Source organism: Falco biarmicus, unplaced genomic scaffold, assembly GCF_023638135.1.
Source record: "Falco biarmicus isolate bFalBia1 unplaced genomic scaffold, bFalBia1.pri scaffold_57, whole genome shotgun sequence".
NCBI lineage: Eukaryota > Metazoa > Chordata > Aves > Falconiformes > Falconidae > Falco > Falco biarmicus.
Genome location: NW_026611991.1, coordinates 236,491 through 248,483, shown reverse-complemented (window position 1 = coordinate 248,483; position 11,993 = coordinate 236,491). Strand labels below are relative to the sequence as shown.

Here is an 11,993-nt window from a genome sequence, read left to right as displayed (position 1 = left end):
CTAACTTTTCAATCTTCTTTCTGATATCTTCCCATGATTTTGCCACAAACTGAGTTTTGAGGAGCGCTTGCCCTAAAGGGTCGTCTGGATTTACCCCAGAGTACAGCTGAAGGGCTTTCCTCAGTCGTTCCAGCCACTCAGTAGGGCTTTCATCTTTCTTTTGCATTTCATTAAATGCTTTATTGATATTCTGGCCACGGGGTACTGCTTCCCCAATCCCCTGGATTACTATAGTTCTCAGGTCCTGCATATGAGTTCTATGCACTGGATCCTGATTATCCCAATGAGGTCTTTGGAGTGGCCATTTAATATCTGCTTGGGGTCCCTGGGCATGCTGAGCATCCCACAGTCTCATTCCTGCTCGTCTAATCATATCTCTTTCCTCGGTAGTAAATAATTGACCAAGGATAGATTGCATCTCATCCCAAGTATAAAGGTTTGGTCCCAAAAATGGATTTAATCTTTCTGCCACTCCGAGTGGGTCTTCAATTAAGTTTCCCATCTCGGTTCTTTTAAAATCTCGTAGGTCAGCCGAGTTTAGGGGTACGGAAATATATCCGATCACAGGTTGAGGTCCCCCCATGGGTATTTCCCTTAGGGGGTACATTTGAGCTGCCCCTTTCTGACTTCTAGTTATGCGTCTAGGAAGAGGGGGAGACCCTTGTTCCGACTCTGGTGGGGGAGTGGGCGCTCTGGGGACCTCTGCGGGAGCAGGAGGAGGAATGTAAGGAGGGGGGGTTAGAAGGGTTTCGTCCAACTCTTCCTGCTTTTTCTTTTGTTTAGTTTTCATTTCATTCAGTGGGTAAAGTCTAGCTCCCGGTCTTTCTAGCCACACTTCCGCATATCGACTCTCCTCCGGGTTAAGGGGTTTTTTATTATTAACCCAGAGGTTTAATTGCTGTCTTACCCAATCTTCTTCTGACCCATAGACTGGCCAAAAGACATTTTTAGAAATCTTCTTCCCTCCCCATATCTTAGTACAATATTCTATCATCTTCTGCTTATCTTTCCCTAGGGTTCCAAGGAAATATCTCCAATTGTCTAAGATATATGCCAGAGGGGTGTTCTTAGGTACAGTGGGTACCCTTCCCATGGGAGTCGAAGGCTTGCTGCCCTTCGCCCCCATCTTCTGGAATATCCACAAACATACACTCACTCGCTCCCCTTGTTCCTGGCCCAGTCCCTCGCGGGAGATGGGAAACGCAGTACTTAAGAGTCCGCACTCGCTTGGTTCAGTATATCGAACCTCTCACTCGTTATATCCCAGGAAACCCAATCCCGCCCGAACGGCAAACCCGCAAACAAATTCGCAATATACTTACGCGTCCTGCGTCTTCGTCCGGACTCCCGTGCACAGAATTTTTATGGGATTTTACCGGTTTCTCCTTTGCTCATTATTCTAGAATTTAGGTTCGTCGGTAAGGTTGGAGTAAGCTGTTGGTCGCGGGGCCGCGAAATGTCGCGGGGCGCCTCCCCGGAGGACCAAAGCCCACCGTTCCTTATCCGAGTCACGGCACCAGAAATTGTTATAAATTGAGACCACAACGGATCATAATCCAATTAAAATTTTATTAATTATAGCAAGTAGAATATGAGCAAAAACAGCGCTGGACGACAGGGGAGTCTGCGCTCCGCCCACTGCCGTCCTGAGCAGTTCAAACAGTCCCTTTTTATACATCTTTACTCCCGTGTTCATGAGGTAGTGGAGGTACTCTGCGCATGCTTCAGTTGTTGTTAGGGGGTCGTTTTCTGCCTTCTGGTGGTCGTTGAGGCCGAAGTAAGAAGTCTTCCTCCTTTGTCCCATAGTTGACCCCTCACTCATATGTCCTTATATGGGGTAGTTTGTCCTGTTTCTGTCGGTTCCTGGACATCTGGTGGTTATCTTATCTTGCACAAGCGGTATCTTGTGGCTGTTTATATCTTTTGCTGTCTGACCTTTACATTGGGCCTAACATAAATCTTTATAAACAATACCCTAGTCCATAGTTTCTCACACTGTCTGACCTTTACATTGGGCTTAACATAAATCTTAATAAACAATACCCTAGTCCATAGTTTCTCACATTCCCCAAACAGTATCACATTTAGAGCAGAGGATAATCGTTCCTTTCTACCCCAAACTCTTGGCTGGGGACACCTTGCAGTGCTATCAAACTAGCAGACCGCAACAAGGCTTTAGCGTTGGCCATATTCTACTGCCGGTGCTGTAGCACCTTCCTCCAGAGGCCAGACCACACTGCTCCTCCTCCAGCTGACACCCTCTCCCACAAGCCACAGGGCTATTTAACCCCTTAGCGGGAACCAGCTACACCTGCACATCGCCCATGTCAATCAACCCACTGCCTCTGAGGCAAGGCCACAGCTGCGTGTTATCAATGCTAATCAACCCACCGCCTTCATTCCTCTACAGGGAGAAGCTCACCAAGCACATTTCCACCACCCACAACTGGCTGCTAAACTGTCATTCGCACAGAGCAACGTGTGGAAAAAAAAAAAAAAAAATTCCTCCAGGACACATCAAAGTAATTCCACTACTGTTCAGGCTCCCAAGGTACTTTCACCCGTTCAAGCCATCGCAAGGCCTCACGGCCCATTTCTCTCCTTGTACCACCACCACTCCAGAAAAGCAGAGGAAATGTGATGGAGACAGCACACTGGGTGAGCTACAGAGCCCCTGATACCATCTACTAAACACGAAGAGTGTGAGCATGGGAAGGACTAGAAAGGCACTCCACTTACCGTTTAGCTGCTTTCTTGCCAATGAGGTGTCGGTGGAATTGGTGGTCAGCCTTGATTATTGCGTAATCCGTCCCGTGGATCTAAAAAGAATTATATCTTTTATATCTATCTATATATGTATGGATGTACATTATTTTATATTATAATATATAGGGCCAGGTAGGACAGGCCACCGCTTCTGTCTCGTGCCCTAAGTAACTGCCTACTGCCAGTATTGGCACTGACTCACCAGCGGTCAGCTACAAGCACTTCTGCTCTTCAGCAGAGCACAAGCATTCCTCTGCTTTGAGAAGAGAGCATTGTGCTCATAAAACATTGAAAAGACTCACTTCTATGCCTCTCCAGCTATAACCAAGAGAATCCTTCCTTCTCCGCACCAAAAAAATTAATGCTGACTTTTCAAGGATGCTATGGATGAGGTTCATAACCAAGGGGTGTCATCCACCTGGCCACACAATTTGTCTCCTGCAAGTTCGATTAAGCATGCCAAGACATCCTATGGATGTGACAAACACCTCATCACCTCTGCTCTGTTGCCCCTTCTTCCCCGAGTTCCTGTTCTCCTTCATAATACCTAGTTGTTCTCTCATTATGAATCCTCCCTTCCCCTTATCAGTGTCAATGGAATCATCGTTCCATGGACAATGAGTCGTCCCTTTCCCCCGCTTGGTCCGAGAGTATTACCTCTGTTCAGTGGCTTGATCCAGGGTGATAGTGCTCGTTCTAGGCGCTGTAAAAAGCGAAATCTATATCCTATGTCCTGATTTTGGGTATCTAACATTAACGCAAAACAGTAATCCTCACACAGTTTTTATTTCATTCTGTAGCGTCGGTGTCGCTATCAGCTGCCTGCGGTAAAGGTTCACGGGAAGGTCTTACATTCTTCGCTGGGATCCATCTAGGTCCTTTTTCTGTAGAGACACAAGCATAACCTTTTCCCCGTGTAACAAGAGGATATGGTCCCATAATTTTACCTGTTTCTGCATCTCGGACCGATACCGGGCCTTTAACCCGTGCCTCGACGGAGGTAGCTGCAGTGAAACGTCGACCTATCGGTGGGTCGTTATCTATTAAAGAACAATTCAAAAAATTAAAAACATACAACGCTTTCTGTAACCGTTCCTCGGGAATAGCCATGCCCATTCCCCCTTTTTGTTGTTGTCATAAACGTTTCAGAGACCGATGAGACCCTTCAATGAGAGATCGACCGGTGGGGGAATGAGCAATGCCGGTAATATGAGTTCTACCCCATAGGGCAAAAGAGGTTTTTACAGTTGTTGAAACGTAAAGATAAAGACCGATAACGGTCCAGCTTAAGGGAATACCTAAGCAGCAAAAGCACGCATTAAATGTCTACGAACAGCTCGTGCCTTTTCTCCTGTGTGACACGAGGCAACCAAGGCACCTGAAAATGTATCAATGGAAGAGTGGATATATTTAAGGCTACCAAATTCAGAATCATGCGTGACATCTGTTTGCCATAACGGTAGGCTTTGTAATCCTCTAGGATTAACTCCTGCAGCAACTGATGGGAAAGAATGTTTTTGACAATCGGGACAGACAGCAATAATACTTGATGCTTGTTGAGCAGCAAGGCCAAACTGTCGCTTAAGAGCTCCAGCGTTTCGATGGAAAAAAAGAGTGCCTTCGCTTAGCTTGTGCAATACGGTCTGGCAGTACTTGAACTGGTCACGGCAATAGGTCAGCTCGTCGATTGCCTTCTGCAAGAAAACCAGGTAGTGAGGTATGAGACCTAATATGCATAACAAAATAAGGCGCAGATCGAGAGTCCAAAAGGAAAATAAGTTCCTGTAACAGGGTAAAGGGTTGTGAATGCGAAACACTCCGCAGCACAGAAGCTTCAGCTCGTGGAACAATACCTGCAACATAAGCAGAATCAGTAACAAGGTGGAGTGGTACATTCCATTCTCGGAAAACACGAACAACTGCATTCAGTTCTCCTGTTTGAGGTGAACCGGAGACCGTCTCTATGTCCGAATCCCATTGCCTCCGTTGATCATCCCACCACAGAAGAACAGATTTATGCGATTGGCCCGATCCATCTGTAAACACAGTAAGCGCCGGTAAGGGTTGTTCGCTTCTTCTGGGTTTTAACATCAGACGAAAATCAACGTTAAACAGTTTGTGTGAAGGTGGATGGGAAGTTATTCGACCTGTATGTTCTCGCCCGGCACCTCCCCGGGACCTACAGCTTGACAAACTATTGCTGTACAATTCAACCACGAGAACCTCTAACACCTTTACCGCTCAAACCTAGCCTTCTCCTTAACATCTTATATATCCCATAAACACCACCTACCCAAAACCTCAGCACTAAAATCATATTAACCCAAACCCCCCATACACACACGCCCCTAAGACTATAGGCGCCCAAACAGCCAACGAAGCCAACGAAACCAACGAAACCACGTCCCCGTAGCTTACAATCCAAAGCGTGGCACTGAAGATGCCAAGATGGCGTCCAATATGAAAGCCGAGGACAAAAGACTTAGCCCTAACCTTACGGTTGGCTCCTGCTAGACCTAGACGTGCAAGTATCTGCGGCCCAGTGTAAATGCCCTAGGCCTCCTGCTAAGACCGAAGGAGCAGGCATCAGGCACACGCTACCAACTGCAGCCCAAGACGCCTTGCTCAGCCACACCCCCACGGGCACTCAGCAGTAATTAACAGTAAGCAAGAAGCGCAAGCTTGACTTAGTCACGGCAACCTTCAGGGTTGGTAAATCTCGTGCCAGCCGCCGCGGTCACACCAGAAACCCAAGCCAACAGTCACACGGCGTAGAGAGCGGACCAGAGCCTGTCAGAATAACTAGGAAACCGAAACACAGCTAAGCTGTCGTAAGCCCGAGATACCCCTAAGGCCAACCTAAAGATGATCCTAGTAAACCTGACTGCGGCCAATGAAGAGAAGGGACGCAGCTTGATGCAAGCAAATGTCAATGCGTTGTGCAGAAGCACGAGGTTTTATACGCTTGCAGAAGCTGCGCGTTTTAAACCAATTGCTTCTTGAGGCTAAGCCTTGCATACTAGGCAATCCCTGATTGGTGGTTAACTACCGGCACTTAACAGCAAGGTGTTACCTTTCCTTGGCGCCATCCGTCTCCCACTCCCCTGTGCTCTGTAACCATGCCCCATCATGTTGTTAATTGTTGTCTAGACAAGCTCGAGCACACTCCCCTCAGCTGACCGATTGCCACGCGTGGTCCTAGTTTCCAGCCCGCTCCTGCACCTCCCCCCCTTCCTGTTGCACAAAAGAACCTTTGAAAGCGAACGAGGAAAAACAAGGCCTAAGCAACAGAACAAATAAAAAACCAACTAAGACATATTATCACTGTCAAAATAACCCACTGCCTTTGTTCCGTACAATTCTACAATTTCCCCTTTTTGTTTTTGAACAGCTAGTACCAGGTTTGCCATGTTCCGCAGGGCCCTTGCAAACATGACAGCAACCAAGGTAATAGCAAACAAACAACACTGCCAATCGAGTGAATGGATGCCAGAAAAGGCTGAAATTTTCTCAGATTTTGATAACATGTTGCTGCACTGGGGCGCCTAAAATCCACGCAGCACATACCATCAAAATCCTCACAGCCACGTCCTTGAACCAACAACAAAAAGCAGCGGCAATTTTGACTCACATGCTTAACTGCCTACCAAACAAGGTGATTGAACTCTTTAATGCTTTCCCTGCTGTTACTCTGCATAAGAGAAGAAGCGCTGCGACACGTTCCCATCCTAGCCTCCTACTACATTAGCATCTACAGAAAGACAATGCTCGACATGCAAAGTGTAAACAACATCACCTTCTTTTGGATTAACGTTATACGTAGGCGGAAGGGCACACCAAACAAGAACCGTTTCCGTCAAAAAGTTCGAAACATAGCATGCCTTCTCTGAACATACCTCTGGGGTCATCCCCTTCATTCCCTCCTTTTGATGCAAAGAGAGACACTTTACCCTAACAGAGAAGCCCCTGTTTACATCTCTGAGCCAGGACACAAGCCACAGCTGTGCGCGCCACCAGGCTCAGGGCAGAAACCACTCCTGTAGTTACCTAACTATATATCTCGACAAGCGTGCAGACACCTATTAAACACTAAATAACCATGTTTATCGTTCCTGTTCTCCTTCGTAATACCTAGTTGTTCTCTCATTATGAATCCTCCCTTCCCCTTATCAGTGTCAATGGAATCATCGTTCCATGGACAATGAGTCGTCCCGTTCCCCCGCTTGGTCCAAGAGTATTACCTCTGTTCAGTGGCTTGATCCAGGGTGATAGTGCTCGTTCTAGGCGCTGTAAAAAGCGAAATCTATATCCTATGTCCTGATTTTGGGTATCTAACATTAATGCAAAACAGTAATCCTCACACAGTTTTTATTTCATTCTGTAGCGTCGGTGTCGCTATCGGCTGCCTGCGGTAAAGGTTCACGGAAAGGTCTTACATTCTTCGCTGGGATCCATCGAGGTCCTTTTTCTGTAGAGACACAAGCATAACCTTTTCCCCGTGTAACAAGAGGATATGGTCCCATAATTTTACCTGTTTCTGCATCTCGGACCGATACCGGGCCTTTAACCCGTGCCTCGACGGAGGTAGCTGCAGTGAAACGTCGACCTATCGGTGGGTCGTTATCTATTCAAGAACAATTCAAAAAATTAAAAACATACAACGCTTTCTGTAACCGTTCCTCGGGAATAGCCATGCCCATTCCCCCTTTTTGTTGTTGTCATAAACGTTTCAGAGACCGATGAGACCCTTCAATGAGAGATCGACCGGTGGGGGAATGAGCAATGCCGGTAATATGAGTTCTACCCCATAGGGCAAAAGAGGTTTTTACAGTTGTTGAAACGTAAAGATAAAGACCGATAACGGTCCAGCTTAAGGGGATACCTAAAGCAGCAAAAGCACGCATTAAATGTCTACGAACAGCTCGTGCCTTTTCTCCTGTGTGACACGAGGCAACCAAGGCACCTGAAAATGTATCAATGGAAGAGTGGATATATTTAAGGCTACCAAATTCAGAATCATGCGTGACATCTGTTTGCCATAACGGTAGGCTTTGTAATCCTCTAGGATTAACTCCTGCAGCAACTGATGGGAAAGAATGTTTTTGACAGTCGGGACAGACAGCAATAATACTTGATGCTTGTTGAGCAGCAAGGCCAAACTGTCGCTTAAGAGCTCCAGCGTTTCGATGGAAAAAAAGAGTGCCTTCGCTTAGCTTGTGCAATACGGTCTGGCAGTACTTGAACTGGTCACGGCAATAGGTCAGCTCGTCGATTGCCTTCTGCAAGAAAACCAGGTAGCGAGGTATGAGACCTAATATGCATAACAAAATAAGGCGCAGATCGAGAGTCCAAAAGGAAAATAAGTTCCTGTAACAGGGTAAAGGGTTGTGAATGCGAAACACTCCGCAGCACAGAAGCTTCAGCTCGTGGAACAATACCTGCAACATAAGCAGAATCAGTAACAAGGTGGAGTGGTACATTCCATTCTCGGAAAACACGAACAACTGCATTCAGTTCTCCTGTTTGAGGTGAACCGGAGACCGTCTCTATGTCCGAATCCCATTGTCTCCGTTGAAAACCTTAGGAAGACAGGAATTGAACCTGCACAGAAGAGATCAAAGCGCTCCATACTCCCCTTATATTACTTCCCAGTAGGGTCAGCTAAACAAAAGCTATCGGGCCCATACCCCGAAAATGATGGTTTAACCTCTTCCTCTACTAAATGAGCCCCGTCACAAAACTAACGTTCTCCTTAAGCCTTCTACTAGGAACAACCATCACAATTTCAAGCAACCACTGACTGCTAGCCTGGCCTGGACTAGAAATCAACACCCTTGCCATTATCCCCTTCCTTTCAAAATCACACCAGCCTCGAGCTATGGAAGCTGCAATCAAATACTTTCTCGTCCAAGCAACCGCCTCCGCATTAATCCTCTTCTCAAGCACAATCAACGCACAGTTCACCGGACAATGAGACATTCCGCGACTAAGCCACCCAACAGCCTCCCTACTACTAACTACAGCAGTCGCAATAAAACTAGGCCTAGTACCCTTTCACTCCTGATGTCCAGAGGTCATACAAGGCTCACCTATAACCACTGCCCTACTCGTCTCTACATGAATAAAACTCCCCCCACTCACTCTTCTTTTCTTAACTGCCCCCTCACTGAACCCACTCCTACTGACAACCGTGGCCATTGCATCCGCAGCCATCGGAGGGCGAACAGGACTTAACCAAACACAAATCCGAAAAGTCCTAGCTTTCTCATCGATCGCCCACCTAGGCTGAATAACCATCATCCTCATATACAACCCCAAGCTAACATTAATAACCTTCTACCCATACTCCTTAAGAACCGCCTCCATTTTCTTAGCCCTCAACACAACCAACTCCTCAAAACTATCCACAATAATAACCTCCTGAACAAAAATACCATCACTAAACGCATCCTTGACGCTAGCACTACTATCCCTAGCCGGCCTGCCCCCACTCCCTGGCTTTTTACCAAAATGACTCATTATCCAGGAACTAACTAAGCAAGAGATATCAACCGCAGCCATAATTATTTCAATACTCTCCCTACTAGGTTTATTTTTCTACCTACGCCTTGCATATTGCTCCACACTCCCACCAAACACTACAAGCTTCATAAAACAATGATACAATAACAAATCCACAGGCACACCAATTGCTACCTTAATTTCTCTGTCAGTCCTCCTTCTCCCCCCTTCTCCCGCAATCCTGACCGTTACCTAAGAAACTTAGGATCCCCTGCCTACCAAACCGAAGGCCTTCAAAGCCTTAACTAAGAGTTAAATCCTCTTAGTTTCTGCCCACACCACTAAGGCCCGCAGGACACTAAACCTGCACCATCTAAATGCAACCACAAATACCCAAATAGCCAATAAGGCAAACAAACAAAAACTATTAAACAAAATAAACAAAATAAACAAAATAGATGAGATAAACAAAATAAACGAAATAGATGAGATAAACAAAATAAACGAAATAGATGAGATAAACAAAATAAACGAAATAGATGAGATAAACAAAATAAACGAAATAGATGAGATAAACAAAATAAACGAAATAGATGAGATAAACAAAATAAACGAAATAGATGAGATAAACAAAATAAACGAAATAGATGAGATAAACAAAATAAACGAAATAGATGAGATAAACAAAATAAACGAAATAGATGAGATAAACGTCCCCGTAGCTTACAGTCCAAAGCATGGCACTGAAGATGCCAAGATGGTGTGCAATATAAAACCCAGGGACAAAAGACTTAGTTCTAGCCTTACAGTTGGCCCCTGCTAGACATATACATGCAAGTATCTGCGGTCCAGTGTAGATGCCCTAAACCTCTTGCCAAGACTAAAGGAGCAGGCATCAGGCACACACCATCAACTGTAGCCCAAGACGCCTTGCTCAGCCACACCCCCACGGGCACTCAGCAGTAATTAACATTAAGCAATAAGCGCAAGCTTGACTTAGTCATAGCAGCCTTAGGGTTGGTAAATCTTGTGCCAGCCACCGCGGTCATACAAGAAACCCGAGCCAACAGTCACACGGCGTAAAGAGTGGACTAGAACCTGTCATAATAACTAGGAATAACCAAAACATAACTGAGCTGTCATAAGCCCAAGATATCCCTAAGGCCAACTTAAAAATGATCCTAGTATATCCGACGGACCAAACCCCACGAAAGCTAGGGTCCAAACTGGGATTAGATACCCCACTATGCCTAGCCCTAAATCCTGATGTTCATTGTACCATAGCACATCCGCCCGAGAATTACGAGCACAAACGCTTGAAACTCTAAGGACTTGGCGGTGCCCCAAACCCACCTAGAGGAGCCTGTTCTGTAAACGACACCCCACGCTACACCCTACCACTTCTCGCCAGAATACAGCCTACATACCGCCGTCGCCAGCTCACCCTAATTGAAGGGCGCACAGTGAGCACAATAACCACCCCGTTAGCACGACAGGTCAAGGTATAGCCTACGAAGTGGAAGTAATGGGCTACATTTTCTAATATAGAACACTCCAACGGAAGGAGACATGAAATTGTTTCCAGAAGGCGGATTTAGCAGTAAAGCAGGATAACATAAGCCTACTTTAAGTTGGCCCTGAGGCACGTACATACCGCCCGTCACCCTCCTCACAAGCTACCAACCCCAGATAACTAACCCACCACTATAGCCAAAGATGAGGTAAGTCGTAACAAGGTAAGTGTACCGGAAGGTGTACTTAGCATATCAGGGTGTAGCTACAAGACTAAAGCACTCAGCTTACACCTGAGAGATATCTGCCACCAACCAGATCACCCTGAGCCTCCTCTAGCCCAGCCACAACACCCGAAGACTAATCAAAAATTCACCCTTCCCCATCACTAAGCCAAAACATTCTCCTGCCTTAGTATAGGCGATAGAAAAGGCCCACTGGCGCAATAGAGCTCCGTACCGCAAGGGATAGATGAAATAAAAATGAAACCTCAAGCAATAAACAGCAAAGATATACCCTTTTACCTCCTGCATCATGGTTTAGCAAGAACAACCAAGCAAAGCGAACTTAAGCTTGCCACCCCGAAACCCATGCGAGCTACTTACAAGCAGCTACCCCCGAGCGAACCCGTCTCTGTTGCAAAAGAGTGGGACGACTTGTCAGTAGAGGTGAAAAGCCAACCGAGCTGGGTGATAGCTGGTTACCTGCAAAACGAATCTAAGTTCACCCTTAGTCTCTCCCTCAAGGACCCCAATCAACCCAAATTGAAATGAGCTAAGAGCTATTTAAAGGGGGTACAGCTCCTTTAATAAAGAATACAGCCTTCATTAGCGGATAACTTATAAAGCTTTAAAAATTGTAGGCCCTCAAGCAGCCACCAACAAAGAGTGCGTCAAAGCTCCATGTAAAAAAATACAAAAGCAGCACGACTCCCTTCAAAACTAGCAGGTCAATCTATAAGCAATAGAAGAGCTAATGCTAAAATGAGTAACTAGGTAATCTACTACCTCTCGAGCGCAAACTTAGTAACAAGTACCATTAACAGAAAAATTAATGTTCCCAACCACAACAAGACCAAACATTCCAATACACTGTTAACCCAACCCAGGTGCGCCCACTAGAAAGATTAAAATCTGTAAAAGGAATTCAGCAAACACAAGGCCCGACTGTTTACCAAAAACATAGCCTCCAGCTTAACAAGTATTGGAGGTGAT

General features: G+C 46.0%; 1 pseudogene; it reads left to right on the top strand.

Moving 5' to 3' along the window:
- Window positions 1-8,460: 8,460 nt before the first annotated feature.
- On the top strand, window positions 8,461-9,523 carry LOC130143549 (NADH-ubiquinone oxidoreductase chain 2-like; annotated as a pseudogene).
- The last annotated feature ends 2,470 nt before the right edge of the window (window positions 9,524-11,993 follow it).